Consider the following 17,496-nt stretch of genomic DNA (forward strand, 5'->3'; position numbering starts at 1 on the left):
GATTGTACTTTGGGATACTAAAAGCTCTGGAAAAAAGGGGAGGAAAAGCTTGTTTAACTTTGTTCAGCTCAAAAAAAAAACAACAAAAAAAAAAACTTTGTTCAGCTCATCACATCTGAGATTCAGATGACACACAGAAGCCTTTTTTGTAAATAGAATCATTAGCCTTTGAGGAACTACTTTTCCATGGAGTATGCACTTGGAAATGCCTCTGGTTGGTTTTTTTTTTTTTTTTTTAAGATTTTATTTATTCATGAGAGACACAGAGAGAGAAAGAGAGAGAGAGAGGCAGAGGAAGAAGAAGCAGGCTCCATATAGGGAGCCTGATGTGGGTCTCGATCTCAGGTCTCCAGGATCACACCCCAGGCTGAAGGCGGTGCTAAACCGCTGAACCACAGGGGCTGCCCACTTCTGGTTGTTTTTAAGGGAAAAATAAAAGTTAATACATCAAAGGTCCCTGAAATATAAAATAGCAACAGTGTTAATGATATTGTTGTATATATTTTTATAATTTATTTGAGACATCTTAGCTAGTATTACAGGTTGGGTTCAGTTATTCAAGTATATTACTAAATTTTTTTTTAAAAAGCATTTGAATTACAAACAAACTGCCTTTCCTTTGATATTGGAGTCTGGTCAGATCTACTACCCTTCTTTACCTCAGAGTTTAAGCCCCCCCTCTATAACAGCTACTGTGTTTTATTTTCATTTCATTATGGATTAAATATGTTTTTGTGGGCTTGCCTGGAAATTTAAATCTGAGTACACTTTATTTATTAGTGTATATATATTTTGCTATATTTGCTCCTATATATTTGCTCTCTCAAACAATCAGTTTCAAAGAAAACTCTTCTGTTTACTTGACTCTGCTTGCAGTATAATTTCTGATTAATCCAGAATTCTCAAAAAAAAAAAAAATTCCAGAATTCTCTTAGAGTTACAAAAAAAATGTAGAATTACCATTTTCAGAATATCAAAGCACAATAGAACTCTACCCTCAAAAGATTTCTAACTTTGATGTATATGAAATTCCTTCACTAGATGAGATAATGAAAATGATTATAATTGTGCTTAGGGGAAACAGTGTAGCTTTGTATCTGGTTTGACAGTATTTCATAAGATGAGGCCTTCATATGTTCTCTAGTGTTTTTTTTTTTTTTCCCCTCCGCAGTGTTTTATTAGACTCCCATCTCAAGAAAGGATATGGGTTATATATCATTGATCTTCATTCTCTGATCTTTGGCTGCTTACAAACACAAAATATTGGCACTAAGAGTAACTTGAGTGAAAGAGAACTAGTTACCATTGAAGAAACCAAAGCCAAGAAAAGTGAAATGAGTAGTTAATTAGGAAACATGGACCCAGCCCTCCTGATTATAATTTAGCTCCTGACCCCTTTCTACTACACTGCTTCTTTTCCATTTTTACCCCTTTATGCAACCATTTGTCCATTTGCTCCTTTTCCCGCATTATAACCCTTGTAACTTTTTCTTCCTCATGCTACTGCTTAGACTTCATTAACCATTCTGAATTGTTGAATACCTTCCTCCTTCTCCTTCACGTATCCATTCATGCCTTTTTTCTGCCCATTAATGTATGAAAATATCTGTATGGCAGACTATAAAAGTAAGATTCAGTCTGTCTTTACAGACTTTCTGTTTCAGTGTTGTAGAGGAAGTAATTTCAGTATTATTACACATAGTAGAATATGAGTGATACAAAGATGTTCTTACAGAAATTCAGAAGAGATTAAAATACACAACCAGAAATGATCAGGAAAAGTTGTATTGTAGAATAGCAAAATCCAGTGTATTGGTCAGGACTCCTCTAACAAAGACAGAAATGAACTTAACTGTGTTCGATAAAAAACGGTATTGAGTCACATATTACAGAACAGCAGATTGATTTTAGGCATAGCAGATCCAGGGGTTCAAACAATGTCATCAGATCTCCTTCTTTCCCCTTAAAAGTGTTTGTTGAAAGAATGGGATAAATTGGGAGAGGCAAAGTGGGCCAGGAGGAAATTTGAGAAGTGGGAAAGGAGAGGGGGGGGTTCAGAATCACTACTGTCTCTTCCTCTCTACTTCCAGTTCCCGTATTCCAATCTTTCCAAATTGTTGTAAATTGTCCCTTCTGGCTCCCAGATTACAGAATACCTTACTCCTTAGTGGTCTGGAATGTTTTCTTTCAGTGCAGTTATGTGTTTCTTTTTTTTTAATAATACTCCGTTCCTGGCAGCATTGTCTCTTTCCATGTCCCTACTTTGCCTTCATAACCTGAAAAGCAGCCTCTTTTCCATAGTTAAAATGACATGATAGCCATTCTTTCTGACACTGTTCCTTTGAGCCAGAGATTAGCTGATGTGTTTCGTTTTATTTTTTCCTACCCAGTCTGGAAAAGGCCAAACTAGTACTAATGCCTCACTATACAGGGGTACTCCTGTATAGACTCAGGTCTCTTTTATCTAAGCGTAATTAATCCTGGAATGGATTACTTAGAAGAATTACTTAGAATTACTTAGATGCTGAGATTTCAGAAGATAGAGGAAAAAATGTTTGACTAGGGCCTTATTTTGAAAATTAAAACTAATATTATGAAAAACAAAACAGTAATTTATATAATCCCCTAGTTTTTAAGTGAACAAAAAGTGAATTAATTACTGAGTTTTTTGGTATATTTTTTTCCTTAGAAAATTGTTTGGTAATACAAAAATGTCTTTTACATTTGAACCTTCGTGATTTTCTCTTTAGTTATTAACTGACTCTTAGTTTAGGTTCCAATCTGTCGCTGGAATTTGTGTTTAATTAAATGATTCTTTCACATCATTTTTAAGGACTTTGCATCTCTTGCGTGATACTCAATTTTTGATGGATTTCTTTTGTGTTTGCTCTGTATAATGGGATATTTAACAAATGACTGACCAACAACATCATTGACTCTGGCCTGAGATAGCCACACTATCTGCAAGGTCAACTTCATTGGGACTACTTGATTCTAACTTGAATCTTTCCATTGTTTGTGTCTAATTCTAGCAAAGTGAATGTGAACTCTACCTGTAATGGGATGCCTTACAAGAGGTGCAGCTACCTGGTTACTAGAGAACAAAGGAATGATTTTTTTGAAAAGAACTTTGTAAACTTTAGTTTTCCTAGATTTGTATTATTTGAGAACCACACCATGGCATATAGTTGAGAATTTGGGGTACTCTTTTTTTTTTAAGATTTTATTTATTTATTCATGAGAGACACAGAGAGAATGGCACAGGCAGAGAGAGAAGCAGGCTCCATGCAGGGAGCCTGACATGGGACTCGATCCCGGGTCTCCAGGATCATGCCCTGGACTGAAGGCGGTGCTAAACCGCTGAGCCACTGGGGCTGCCCTGGGGTACTCTTTCAATTAAGGAACGTCCAGAGCAGCATTATCGGAGCTTGCCTTCTGTGTAGTGCTCTGTCAGATTTCACTGCTTATGGTTATAATGATGCCTTTATCATTTACTATCAGTTTTTTTAGTGTTTTATTAAAAATAAATACTTAAATACTAAAATTCTCATAGAATGGTTGAACTAGAATGGACCTTAGAGGTCATCTAGTTCAGTGGTTCTCGGTAAAGAGTATTGAGAAATATAAGGTTATTGTAAAGACTAGAAGTAGGAGGCGGTACAACTGATAGTCCCCATACCCTTTCAAAATGAAGAGTTAGTGCTAGCTTGGTTAGTGTCACAATATTTATGCAACTTTTAATTAACTACCAAATGAAAGTGAATCTTTTTAAAATTTGAAAGCATATTGCTTTGGTTTATATTGTGGAAATATTACTGTTTAAAGGTATCAGATCCTTCAGTTATATAGGTTATATATAGGTTTTGAACTGAGTTGTTGTTATTTAATAAGCCTTATGTATTGTGCGAAGCCCCTCAAAAGATTGTTGCTAGAGTGTCAACTTACCAGTTTTATAATCTTCTTCACATCTCTTTTTTTTTTTTCTTAAAAATTCAGCCTTTGCTCTTTATTTTAAAGATTTTACTTATTTATTTATTTTAGAGAGTGTGTGTTTGGGCAGAGGGGGAGGGAGAGGGACAAGCAGACTTGCTGTGGGACCTTCTGTAGGACCCTCACTTGGAGCTCTGTTTCACAACCCTGAGATCATGACCTGAGCTGAAATCAAGAGTCCAACGCCCAGCCAAATGAGCCACTCAGGCCCCCAGTCTCTGCTTCTTATAGCTCAAGTTTTCTGTGGCTTCCGTGTTGTTTGTTTTGGTTTTGTTATTTAGGATTTTTGGTTTTTATGAACAGTAGAACTTGCCATTCTTCCCATATTTTAAGTCCTTGTGTTATTTCTATCTATGTGTCTGGCATACACACACAGACAATACACACACACACACCCCTCAGGCTGAATTTTAATTCTTTCTTCTTAAGAATTTTTTTTTTTTTGCTATTACCATATATGTGCTGTGGTGAAATATGTAACAATCATCTTTATATTACATACTTGTTTTTCACATTGAGAGTATCTCTGGAGAACTGTCAGACTCCTCAGATGCTACGAAATTTCTAGGGAGTTAACAATTAAATGGTAGTAGAGCACAAGGCCACTTTACTGCAAATTAAATTAATTAGTTTATAGTCATAAATTATATTAATTTCTGTTACATACTTTTCTACACAGATACCTGAGATCAGGGGTGAGCAGACCTTTTTGCAAAAAGCCAGATAGTAAATCGTTTAGGTTTGCAGTCCAGGAGGCAAAATCAATGATATTATGTAGATACTTATATAACCATTTAAAAATGTGAAAAACTATTCTTAGCTCATGGGCTATAAAAAGAACAGCTGATGGCCTGGATTTGCTCTACAGGCTGTAGTGTGCTAATCTTGTTCTAGATAATGTAACAAAAATACTTTAAACAGTAGCAACACTGTCAGTTTTTTGAAGAGGTAACAAATGATATATATGTGTGTGTGTGAAATTCTGTGGAACACAACAGGATCAGTGTGTTTATGTGTTTTGGATATCTGAACAAAGTAATTGGTGGTTGTGGTAGTGGCGAGTTATTTCTAAAATTTCTAAGACTTTATTGCCTCACTACAGAATGGTGAGTTACTCACTAGATGAAGTTTTGGATATCCGAACAAAGTAATTGGTGGTTTTGGTAGTGGTGAGTTATTTCTGAAATTTCTAAGGCTTTATTGCCTCTCTGCAGAATGGTAAGTTACTCACTAGATGAATTGTTTTTCTCTTGTTGTTGTCTCTTCGGATAATGATATTGATAATTGGCTTTTAAGTCAAATGTCAGATTTCCTTCATCTGAAATCCTGGTGTTCCCTTAGTTTTGTATAATCTGAATTTTTAAAAAAAAACTTCTTAGAATCGCAATATCAAATTGTAACTATATAAGTTGAACCAGCACATTAGGAGAGGAAAGAGATGGAACTCAGGCAATCCAGTGGAGATGTGACAGTGGGGTAGCTCTTTAGAGAGAGAAATCTGCAGAGAATAGCTGTGGAGAATAGTCTGTAGAAAGAATGTGATGAGAGGATAGTGTGATAATGGCATAATCATCAGAAAGGTACATTGTTGCTTTAGTGAAAGTCTGTACTCCCAATCTGAGAATCTCTACAAGGGCTATGTGCAATGAAAAAATTATAACATTTTCTAGATTTGTGTGTGAGCAGTTTTTCTAAGGTAAATGTAAGTTATGGATTTTTGTTACAGTTCATGTAATTTTCATGTAAAGTACCTTAATGGTTTGTGTTTGAGAAGTTTTCTGATTTGATATGCTATTCGTCTTCAATCTCCAGGCTCTCTTCTGTCTGAAAGATTTAAGAGAAAACATAGTGCTATATTTGCTACATGATGATTACTGTAAATTTTTTGTCAGGTTTACGTACATGAAATATGCTCTCACCAAAGAATTCTCATTTTTAATTGTCCTTTCATATAGGCTAAGAGTTTCAAGGAAACTGTGCAGTCATTTAGTGACAACATTAAGTACAGAGAGCACTTACACATGCACACATACATATCTATATGTTTAGACAAGATAGGAATGTATCAAGTATAGGTTTTTGTTTCCTTTCATTTGACAGTAAGATTTCAATTAGATATCTTTTAAAAATATAAATATTATCTTCAGGAGGTTTTAAAAAATATTTTTTAAAGTTGTTGGATTTTTTTTTTTTTAAACAATCTTTACATCCAGCATGGGGCTTGAACCCAGGACCCCGAGATATCAAGACTCTCATGCCCTTCTGACTGAGCCAGCCAGGTGCCTCTACCTTTAGGTGTTTTACAAAGAAAACATCTTCAGGCACTAGCATAGTAGCAGGTGTCTGCTTATAATTTACTTTTTCCCTAGAGATACAGAAGGCATACATATGTATATATTCATTCATAATTTTTATATTAATATGTGTACTCTCTGTATCTGTTTATATCTTTCTTAAATCTGTCCCTGACTTCTTCGGTCAGCTTATTATACTGAATAGTTTTAGGACATTGCAGCTCATCTGAACTTCCCAACTGTTTTCTTTACACAATGTGCTTATCATGATACACTTAAAAGGGAAAACAGTGTCCCAATGAATTTATATACCCATTTAAAAAATACGTTGTATCTCTGCTCAGCTATACCAGTAAGGAATTTAATCTAAGGAAGTAACTGAAAATTTACATTAGGAATGTAAAATGGGGATAGCCATTATAGAAGACATTTTATCAGTTTGTTATAAAATTAAATTTGCAGTTACCATACAACTCAGCAATTGTACTCTTGAAAGAGACATTTATCCCAGAGAAATGAAAATTTGCATGAATGTTAATAGCACCTTGTTTGGTAATTAGGCAAAAAGTGGACAGAATCCAAATGTCTTTCACGGGGTGAATGGTTAAATAAACTGTGATATTCTCATACCACGGAATATTATTCCTCAATAAAAAGGGGTAAATTAAAAAAAAAAAAAGGGGGTAAATTATTAATGCAAAAATTTAAATTGATCTTGAGTGAGGTAGGCTGAGTGAAAAAAAGCCACTTTTAAAAGATTACATACTGTATGATAGTATCTGTTTACTACTCTTGAAATGGTAAAATTAAAGAATCAAGAACAGGTAGTTGGTGACCAGGGGTTAAGGAAACAGGTAGATGTGGTTATAAAAGATAAACACGAGAGATCTCTACATGCTGACAGAACTGTATCATGATTTGTGATGGTGAATAAAGCTACACCTGTGATAAAACTGTATACAACTAAACATACATACATGCCCATGCATACAACCAAAAAAAAAAAAAAAAAACCTGAGGAAATCTGAATAAGATAAGTGGATTGTGTCAATGTTAATCTCTTATGATATGGCAAGATGGGGGAAATATATAAAGGGTACACAGGATCTCTCCACTATTTCTTAGAACTTTATGTAAATCTACAGTTATCTCAAAAGAAAAGTTAAGCTAAAATATATATAGATAACTGAATATATAAATAAATTAATTAAAGGAAATTTTTTAAATGTAAGAGTGTATAGGTTAGGGAATACAGGAAGGAAGAGAAGGGCCAGCATGTGCAAAGATTATTTTTCCAGAAACATCTCTAATGGAAATCTATGTCAAAATAGTCCCCCTTGGGGCCTATTAAGCCTCTGAAAATCCATGTATTTCTAAAGGAAAAATGGCTCTTGAACTTTTAGTTTTAGGATGTAGAACCACTGTAATAGTGATACTAGTAAGTGAGAAGAAGACTCTTTTTGTCAACATTTGTCCTTTGCTTTGTATGCACAGTACTCTTGTACCTTTGGGCAGTAGAGAGTGGGTGAGAAACATCAAAGGCCAAAAAGCTGTATATGTGTTCTTGAGGACATCAACAACTTGAAAGCATCTGAAAAGCAAGATAATCTTCATTTCAGAATTGGGTATTTACATTGAAAAATATTGGCAAGAGGGCAGTATGTAACACTTGGTGCCTGGGGTGAGGAAAGACAGTAAGCATGTCAGAGAAAAATACTAGAAGGTCAAAAAGTTAATTCTTTGGTGGTTAAACTTCAGATGGGGCTGATCCTTTGATCCTTGTCACCCACCCCCCTCCCCCCACCCCTGCAGGCAAAGTAGAAAGATGTAACAGCAAATTTTGTCTGGACCTATCCTCACTTTCACTTGAGTGGGAAATGAGGTTTGAGGATCAGATTGACTGCCATTTATAATCTCAATTAGATGTGAAAAATTCCTTCCCCTCACTTAAAATGCTAATCCTACTTAGGAAACTCTTCTGCAGTTTTCAGATTTTCACTAGTCACAGGAAGCTGCTTCCACGGAAGAGTTGAGAATCTAGGGGAGGCTGTTGTAGTGGTCCTTGGGGTTAGTATTTTAGGCAAACAGGTCCCTAGTGAAGTTCTGGCTTAGAGTCTTTGAGATAATTGGGTAGAGAAAAGGGAAGGGTTCTTAGACCTGGAGTTGAGAAAAAACATCAGCAGGCTGATAACTTCCCCTTGCATTTTTAGACATTCTACCTAATTTGTCAAAATTTTCTAAGCTTTTAAAAAAGCCCTTCTTTCAAATATGTGTGCAAATAAATAATAATAATAAAAACATACATGCCTCTCTGTTAAAAATTTTGTGTCATTTGTGAAAAACAAAGACTATATGGATCTTTTAAAAATCATAACTGATGCATTATAAATTTAAGGTTTTTAGAAATATTTTTTAAATGATTAGCATTAGAAATGTAGATGAGTCCTTAGGGACAGACTTTTTTGTAAATGTGAAAGCTGAAGTAAAAACAAACTAACCCTTACTTAAAAAGAGGTTTAAGATGAAGTGGCTAAATCTCAAATTTCCCTTTTTGCTTCAGTGTGTCAGTTAATCTGGCTGTAGGGTATATTTATCAACTGTGAAGCCCACTGATGCATGCAAAGCTGAGCCAAGTACAATTTTCCCCAGTGGGTCTTCTTTCTTTGGGCATTTGTAGCTGTACTTCAGTGTGTGGGGTCAGCTGGGGAAGCTAGAAGGGCTAAGATGTCAGCTATTATAAAGGTACTAAGATCCTGTCTTAGGAAGGGAATGGGGTATCTGAATTTCTAAAAAAAAAAAGTGTATTTCTTATTTCCTGTGAAGCAGTTAGTTGGAAGCATGCTCAATGATTATTTTTTTTTCAATGATTATTAATACCATAAATAGGACAACCTGCATAAATAGGACAACCTATGGCATTTAATGAATAATTCTGTAATTCCTTGCACTTGACTTATGCTTTTCTCAGGTCCATAAGTATTTGTTTAGATTCTGTATTAAAAATGAGAATGTTGGGATGCCTGGGTGGCTCAGCAGTTAAGTGTCTACCTTTGGCTCAGGGTGTGATCCTGAAGTCCCTGGATCGAGTCCCACATCGGCCTTCCTGCATGGAGCCTGCTTCTCCCTCTGCCTATGTCTCTGCCTCTCTCTCTCTTTCAGTGTCTCTCTTGAATGAATAAATAAAATCTTTAAAAAAAAAAAAAAAGTAAAAAAAAAAGTAAGTCATACACTTAGATTGGAGACTAATGGAAGAATATTAGTATTTTTATTTCTCTTAAAGTATTTTGACTTATATTTAGTTAATTTGAACCTGTGGCCTAGCTTAACTAATAACTAATTAAACAGTTCAGATTGGGCAGCCCTGGTGGCGCAGCGGTTTAGTGCTGCCTGCAGCCCAGGATGTGATCCTGGAGACCTGGGATCGAGTCCCATGTCAGGCTCCCTGCAGGAGCCTGCTTTTCCCTCTGCCTGTGTCTCTGCCTCTCTCTCTCTCTCTCTGTCTCTCATGAATAAATAAATAAAATCTTTAAAAAAAATAAAATAAACTGTTCAGATTATTTATTTTAACCTCTTGTTATAAGAAGCGTTTTAGATTTTTTTGAGATGAAAACTGAACTAGGCTATTGTATATCACAATGAATAGAAATTGTCAAGCAGCTTACATGGCTTACTGCCTTTCTTCATAAAAACTGCTAGTTTAAGGTCATGAGATTTATTTAATGTCATTAAAGATTCTTATTTAAATAATTTACACATTACCGTAAATCATAGTTGTACTTATGTCAAGCATAAAGAATTCCTATTCAATGCTAATACATCTAGGATATCTAGGAAACATTAATTTGTGAAGGAGCAAAATTAAAGAGGTTAGAATGGCCATCAAGCTGTATATAATGAACCAAGTAATATTTTAAGTCAAGATCCAAATGATCTTGATATTTCTAATGAGAAAATACATAGATAATTCAGTGTTGTAGGAAACCAGACTATGGAAATTTGGAAAAAGTAAAAAATGACTCCTAAATTACCCAGCAAGTTGTAAAGACATAGCTTTCTCAATGTGCATACTCATGTTAACATAACAATGTATAATATATCTGATTAGTGTCATAATGGATTGCCTTGAAACATAATGGTTCTAAGGGTCAAGTAAAGCACACAGTAGGAAATAATTACTGGATTCCAAAAAATGAGACTTTGTGTTCATCTAACTATTAAGATTTTATTTTGAAGAATTCTGGGGGTTTTTTTGTATATATTTTTTTGGGGTTCGATTTGCCAACATACAGTATAACACCCAGTGCTCATCCCATCAAGTGCCCCCCTCAGTGCCTATCACCTAGTCACCCTGTCCGCCTGCCCACCTCCCCCTCCACTACTCCTTGCTCACTTCCCAGAGTTAAGAGTCTCTCATATTCTGTCATCCTCACTGATATTTCCCCCTCATTTTCTCTCCTTTCCCTTTTAATTCCCTGAATGAATTAAATCATGTAATGTTTGTCCTTCTCCGATTGACTTACTTCACTCAGCATATTACCCTCCAGTTCCATCCACGTTGAAGCAAATGGTGGGTATTTGTCGTTTCTAATGGCTGAGTAATATTCCATTGTATATATAGACCACATCTTCTTTATCCATTCATCTTTTGATGGACACTGAGGCTCTTTCCACAGTTTGGCTCTTATGGACATTGCTGCTATGAACATTGCGGTGCAGGTGTCCTGACGTTTCACTATGTGTCTGTTTCTGTGCCAGTACCACACTGTCTTGATGATCATAGCTTTGTAGTACAGCTTGAAATCTGGCATTGTGATGCCCCCGGCTCTGGTTTTCTTTTTCAATATTCCCTTGGCTATTTGGGGTCTTTTCTGATTCCCCACAAATCTTAAGATTATTTGTTTCAACTCTGTGAAGAAAGTCCTTGGTATTTTGGTAGGGATTGCATTAAACATGTAAATTGCCCTGGGTAACATTGACATTTTCACAGTATTAATTCTTCCAATCCATGAGCATGGAATATTTTTCCATCTCTTTGTGTCTTCCTCAATTTCTTTCAGAAGTGTTCTGTAGTTTTTAGGGTTATAGATCCTTTACCTCTTTGGTTAGGTTTATTCCTAGATATCTTATGCTTTTGGGTGCAATTGTAAATGGGGTTGATTCCTTAATTTCTCTTTCTTCAGTCTTATTGTTAGTGTGTAGAAATTCCACTGATTTCTGGGCATTGATATTGTATCCTGCCACACTGCTGAATTGCTGTATGAGTTCTAGCAATCTTGGGGTGGAGTCTTTTGGGTTTTCTATGTACAATATCATGTCGTCTGTGAAGAGGGAGAGTTTGACTTCTTCTTTGCCAGTTTGAATGCCTTTTATTTCTTTTTGTTGTTTGATTGCTGAGGCTAGGACTTCTAGTACTAGAAGCAGTGGTGAGAGTGGACATTCCTGTCTTGTTCCTGATCTTAGGGGAAAGGCTTTCAGTGTTTCCCCATTGAGAATGCTGTGGGCCTTTCGTAGATGGCTTTTAAGATGTTGAGAAATGTTTCCTCTATCCCTATACTTTGAAGAGTTTTGATCAGGAATGGATGCTGTATTTTGTCAAATGCTTTCTCTGCATCCATTGAGAGGATCATATGGTTCTTGTTTTTTCTCTTGTTGATATTATCTATCACGTTGATTGTCAACCTTGCATCCCGGGAATAAATCCCACTTGGTCATGGTGAATAATCTTCTTAAGGTACTGTTGGATCCTATTGGCTAGTATCTTGTTGAGAATTTTTGTATCTGTGTTCATCAGGGATATTGCTCTATAATTCTCCTTTTTGGTGGGGTCTTTGTCTGATTTTGGAATTAAGGTGATGCTGGCCTCATAAAACCGAGTTTGGAAGTATTGTGTCCCTTTCTATCTTTCAGAACAGCCTTAGTAGAATAGATATTGTTTCTTCTTTAAACATTTGATAGAATTCCCCTGGGAAGCCATCTGGCCCTGGACTTTTGTCTCTTGGGAGGTTTTTAATGACTGCTTCAATTTCCTCCCTGGTTATTGGCTGTTCAGGTTTTCTACTTCTTCTTGTTACAGTTTTGGTAATTTGTAGTTTTCCAGAAATCCATACATTTCTTCTAGATTGCCTAATTTGTTGGCAAATAGCTGCTTATAGTATGTTTTTAAAATCGTTTGTATTTCCTTGGTATTGGTTGTGATCTCTCCTTTTTCATTCGTGATTTTATTAATTTGAGTCTTTTTTTCTTTTTAATAAGGCTGGCTAATGGTTTATTTGTCTTATTCTTTCAAAGAACCAGCTCCTGGTTTTGTTGATCTGTTCTATAGTTCTTCTGGTCTCTATTTCATTGAGTTCTGTTCGAATCTTCATTAACTCTCTTCGGCTTGGTGTAGGTTTTATTTGCTGTTCTTTCTCTAGTTCCTTTAGGTGCGAGGTTAGCTTGTGTATCTGATTTTTTTCCAATTTTTTGAGGGATGCTTGTATTGTGATGTATTTCCCCCTCTTAGCACTGCTTTTGCTGTATCCCAAAGATTTTGAATGGTTATATCTTCATTTTCATTAGTTTCCATGAATCTTTTTAATTCTTCTCTAATTTCCTGGTTGACCCCATTCATCTTTTAGCAAGATGCTCTTTAACCTCCACGTGTTTGAGTTTCTTCCAAATTTCTTCTTGTGATTGAGTTCTAGTTTCAAAGCATTATGGTCTGAAAATATGCAGGGGACAATCCCAGTCTTTTGGTATTGGTTGAGACCTGATTTGTGACCCAGTATGTGGTCTATTCTGAAGAAAGTTCCATGTGCACTTGAGAAGAATGTATATTCAGTTGCATTCAGATGGGAAGTTCTGTAGATAACTGTGAAATCCATCTGGTCCAGTGTATCATTTAAAGCTCGTTTCCTTGGTGACGTTGTGCTTAGAAGATTTGTCATTGGGATCCCTGGGTGGCGCAGCGGTTTAGCGCCTGCCTTTGGCCCAGGGCACGGTCCTGGAGACCCGGGATCGAATCCCACGTCGGGCTCCCGGTGGATGGAGCCTGCTTCTCCCTCTGCCTATGTCTCTGCCTCTCTCTCTCTCTCTCTCTCTCTGTGACTATCATAAATAAAAAAAAATAAAAATAAAATTTAAAAAAAAGAAGATTTGTCATTTGCAGAAAGTGCCGTATTGAAGTCTCCTGTTAGCGTATTATTATCTAAGTATGTCTTTACTTTGGTTATTAATTGATTGATATACTTGGCAGCTCCCACATTAGGGGCATAAATAATTCATGATTGTTAGGTCTTCTTGTTGGATAGACCCTTTAAGTATGATATAGTGTCCCTCTTCATCTCTTACTACAGTCTTTGGGATAAACTATAATTTATCTTATATGAGGATTGCTACCCCAGCTTTCTTTTGAGGATAATTTGAATGGTAAATGGTTCTCCAACCTTTCATTTTCAGGCTGGAGGTGTTCTTAGGTCTAAAATGAGTCTCTTGTAGACAGCAAGTAGATGGGTTTTGCTTTTTTATCCAGTCTGATACCGTGCATCTTTTGAGGGGATCATTTAGCCCACTCACGTTCAGAGTTACTATGAAAGATATGAATTTAGTGTCATCATGATACCTATTCAGTCCCTGTTTTTGTGAATTATTTCTTTGGGCTTCCTCTTTTTTTTACGGGGTCCCCCTTAATATTTCTTGCATAGCTGGTTTGGTGGTCATATATGCTTTCATTTTCTGCCTATCTTGGAAGCTCTTTATCTCTCCTTCTATTCTGAATGAGAACCTTGCTGGATACAGTATTCTTGGCTGCATGTTCTTCTCATTTAGGACCCTGAATATATCCTGCCAGCCCTTTCTGGCCTGCCAGGTCTCTATGGAGAGGTCTGCTGTTAATCTAATATTTCTCCCCATATAAGTTAGGGATCTCTTGTCTCTTGCTGCTTTAAGGATTTTCTCTTTATCTTTGGAATTTGCAAGCTTCACTATTAAATGTCGAGGTGTTGAATGGTTTTTATTGATTTGGGATGGGGGGAACCTCTCTGTCTCCTGAATTTGGAGATGTTTTCCTCCCCAAGTTAGGGAAGCTCTCAGCTCTGATTTGTTCAAATATGCTTTCTGACCCTCTGTCTCTCTTGGCGTGCTCTGGAACCCCCATTATACGTAGATTTTTCCTTCTGAGGCTATCATTTATTTCCCTTAGCCTTTCCTCATGGTCTTTTAATAGTTTTTCCTTTTTTTTCCCTCAGCTTCCTTCCTTGCCATCAACTTCTCTTCTATGTTGCTCATTCTTTCTTCTATCTCATTTACCCTCATCGTTAGGACCTCTAGTTTGGATTGCATCTCACTTCACTGATTTTTAATTTTGGCCTGATTAGATCTAAATTCTGAAGTCATAAAGTCTCTAGAATCCTTTATGTTTTCCAGAGTAGCTTTATAATTGTGCTTCTGAATTGGCTTTCTGACATCGAATTGTAATCCAAATTCTGTAACTCTGTGGCAGAGAGTACTGTTTCTGATTCTTTCTTTTGTGGTGAGTTTTTCCTTCTAGTCATTTTGCTCAATGCAGAGTGGCTGTATAAGCGGGCTGAGTCAAGAATATCAACCATGACCTAAGTAAATTTCACCCTAGATGATTCTGCCAAGGTCAGAGACCAGAAATTGAAAACAACAATCAGAACGAAATAAAACAAAAGGACCACCAAACTGAAAAACAAATTTTAAAACAAAGTAGTAAAAAATAAAAGGCCGATAATCCCAAAGAAGAAGAGGAAAAAAAAAAAAGAGAGAGAGAAGGGGGGGGGGGTGCTACTGGGAGATGGTGGTGGTGATTAAGTTGTAGTCGAGGGAGAATGTTGTCTACCTGAAGGGTTCTAGAAGTTGATCCTCTTGGTTCTGAGTAGTATATTAAGTTCTGTATGTTAGAGGATGCTCAGTCCCAAATTTATATAAACCAGAAATACTTGTAGAGAGCCCCACCATTGACCACCAAAACATAAATGAGATAAAAGAGGGGGGCAGAATGGGAATGAGGAATCTCACAGAATGAACCAGCACAGTATACCACTTGGTTCTGGGTGCATGCTGCTTATGTTTTAGAAGGTATTAACTTCCACCACTGTAGAACAAAATGAGGCAGAAAAAACACAAAACAAACAAAAAATATCTTGTTTATCTCCCAAAATTAAGTTGAGTATGTTGAAGGGAATCTAGAAGTGGAAAATATATCTAGGACCTGTAATTGTAGAAATGTGAAAGTCAAAAAGGAAGAATCTTAAAAATGAAGAGGTGGTAAAATATTGTAGTTAAGGTGGAAAAAGAGAAAAAATTTTGGAAATTTACAGTCTGATATAAAAATGAGTTGTAGTGGAAAAAAGGAAGAAAAAAAGGAGAAAAATGGGGGGTATTAATAGTATCCAATCTAATATGCATGACATTCTCTTTGTTTTTTTTTACATTCTCCTTTTTTTTATAATTTTTTTTAAGATTTTATTTATTTATTCATAGAGACAGAGAGAGAGAGAGACAGAAACAGAGACACAGGCAGAGGGAGAAGCAGGCATCATACAGAGAGCCTGACGGACTCGATCCAGGGTCTCCAGGATCACGCCCTGGGCTGCAGGTGGCACTAAACCGCTGCACCACCGGGGCTGCCCAACATTCTCGTTTTTAATACAGAATCTAAACAAACACTTAAGCACCTCAAGAAACTGGAATCATCTTTCCATAGTGTTCATTAATTTCTCTAGGACCAGTCTCTTAGGAATTTGACTGAAAATTTATTTTTAATTGGAGAAAGTTAGATCTTTGTGTATAGGAAAGAAAAGAATGCAAGAGTTAGTAAAGTAGCCTGCTGACTTCTGTCCAGTTCCACAAAATCTTTAATTTAAGAGATTCATTCTATCTTTATAGGTTGTTTGGGTTGGACCTATATAGAATGGAAGCATTGACTTTTGAAAGCTAAAAATGGACTTGGTCCTCTCATACAAATGAGGAAGCTGAGATGTTAAAATTGAGCAACTTGGAAGCCTCACCTTCAAAATATTCCCAACATTTATTGAGTTATTAAGAGCAAAGGAAAAAAGAGTTGATGTGATAATAGAAGGTTCAAATTACTGTGTAGGTTAGTGGGCAAAAATTGTTGACAGAAATGTAACAATTTCTGTCAACAGATTTCAGTGAGTGAAAAACATATTTGCATCCTCTCCCTGATATAGGGTGCCTGGTGTTTGTCTCGTGTATGGGGTCTTGAGATGTAGGCATATTTGAATGTCCTTCCTTTTCTGGCATGCTTTAATCCCATTCAAGTATTTGGGGGTTTGTTTTTAGCTTTTTAAAGATAAAGCTTACCTGTGGCAGAACTGGCTGGGGCTGAATTGAATTCTTGTTGGCTTCTTGGAATGTCTTATTTCACCCTGGACATAAACATGGAGTAGCTGAATCCCAGTGAGTTTCATGCCAAACTCAGTGAAAACATAGTACCAACAGCCTTTCTTAGGGACTTACTGAAGGCATAAAAAAAGAAAATTCGAATTCGCTGGATACTAGTGCACCCTTACCCTTCTCTGAGACCTAAGAGAGGGAGATAACTTAGACCCTTGGTATATGCTTTTTGAGAGAAGATGACAGAACTGATCAGCAGAAACTTGGTAAGATTTCATAGTTTGCCTGTGTGGTAGAGAGGAATCTTGAGAAGGTGGAAATAAAGAATTGTACTGGAAATTTTTCTTTCCAGAAACACAAATATTCTGGCAGCAGAGGTCTCTAGCTTCCTAGGTTTGAGTAGGAAGCCATGGGGCTACAAATAACCTTCATGCCAAACTAGCCCTGTGGCCTGACCATGCTTGAGTTTCCAGGTGATCTGACTTTCCAGTGATATGACATCATAGTGCAAAGGAGCCAGGCCTCAGGTATCTTTTTCAGGGATAGGCCCTGGATTAACCCTGTGCCTGAAGGTGAATGACTACTTTGGCAGAAAAGTTGGAGCAAAGAACACTAGCATTTGGAATGCCCTGGGATATCTGCTAACTGTGCCTGTGTATGGCCACGCTGCAACTTGGTCTCTACAACGTTCAGATACAAAGTCGCTGCAGTCCAGTAGCTTAGATTGCTATATGCTGAGAGTGTAGCAATTGAGATTCCAGTCTTTCACCAAGGCCTGGCTAGCCCTGATTTTCTATGGAAAACCAGTGGACAGGCAGTTCATTTTTGTGAAATTGTTTTGGGATAGCACAGA

The 17,496-nt window shown here is 36.6% G+C and overlaps 1 protein-coding gene and 1 long non-coding RNA gene across 11 annotated transcripts in view; one reads left to right on the forward strand and one right to left on the reverse strand.

Moving 5' to 3' along the window:
- The window catches only part of TCF12 (transcription factor 12), a 373,993-nt gene that overhangs the window by 186,693 nt on the left and 169,804 nt on the right, over positions 1–17,496 (forward strand). The gene's annotated exons all lie outside the window — the stretch shown is intronic.
- Positions 5,715–16,735, reverse strand: LOC140622951 (uncharacterized). Its single transcript, XR_012022613.1, has 3 exons — positions 16,611–16,735; positions 7,790–7,875; positions 5,715–5,814 (listed from the first exon to the last, which is right to left on the reverse strand). It is a non-coding gene; the product is annotated as an uncharacterized lncRNA (long non-coding RNA).

This window comes from Canis lupus, chromosome 32, assembly GCF_048164855.1.
Source record: "Canis lupus baileyi chromosome 32, mCanLup2.hap1, whole genome shotgun sequence".
Lineage (NCBI taxonomy): Eukaryota > Metazoa > Chordata > Mammalia > Carnivora > Canidae > Canis > Canis lupus.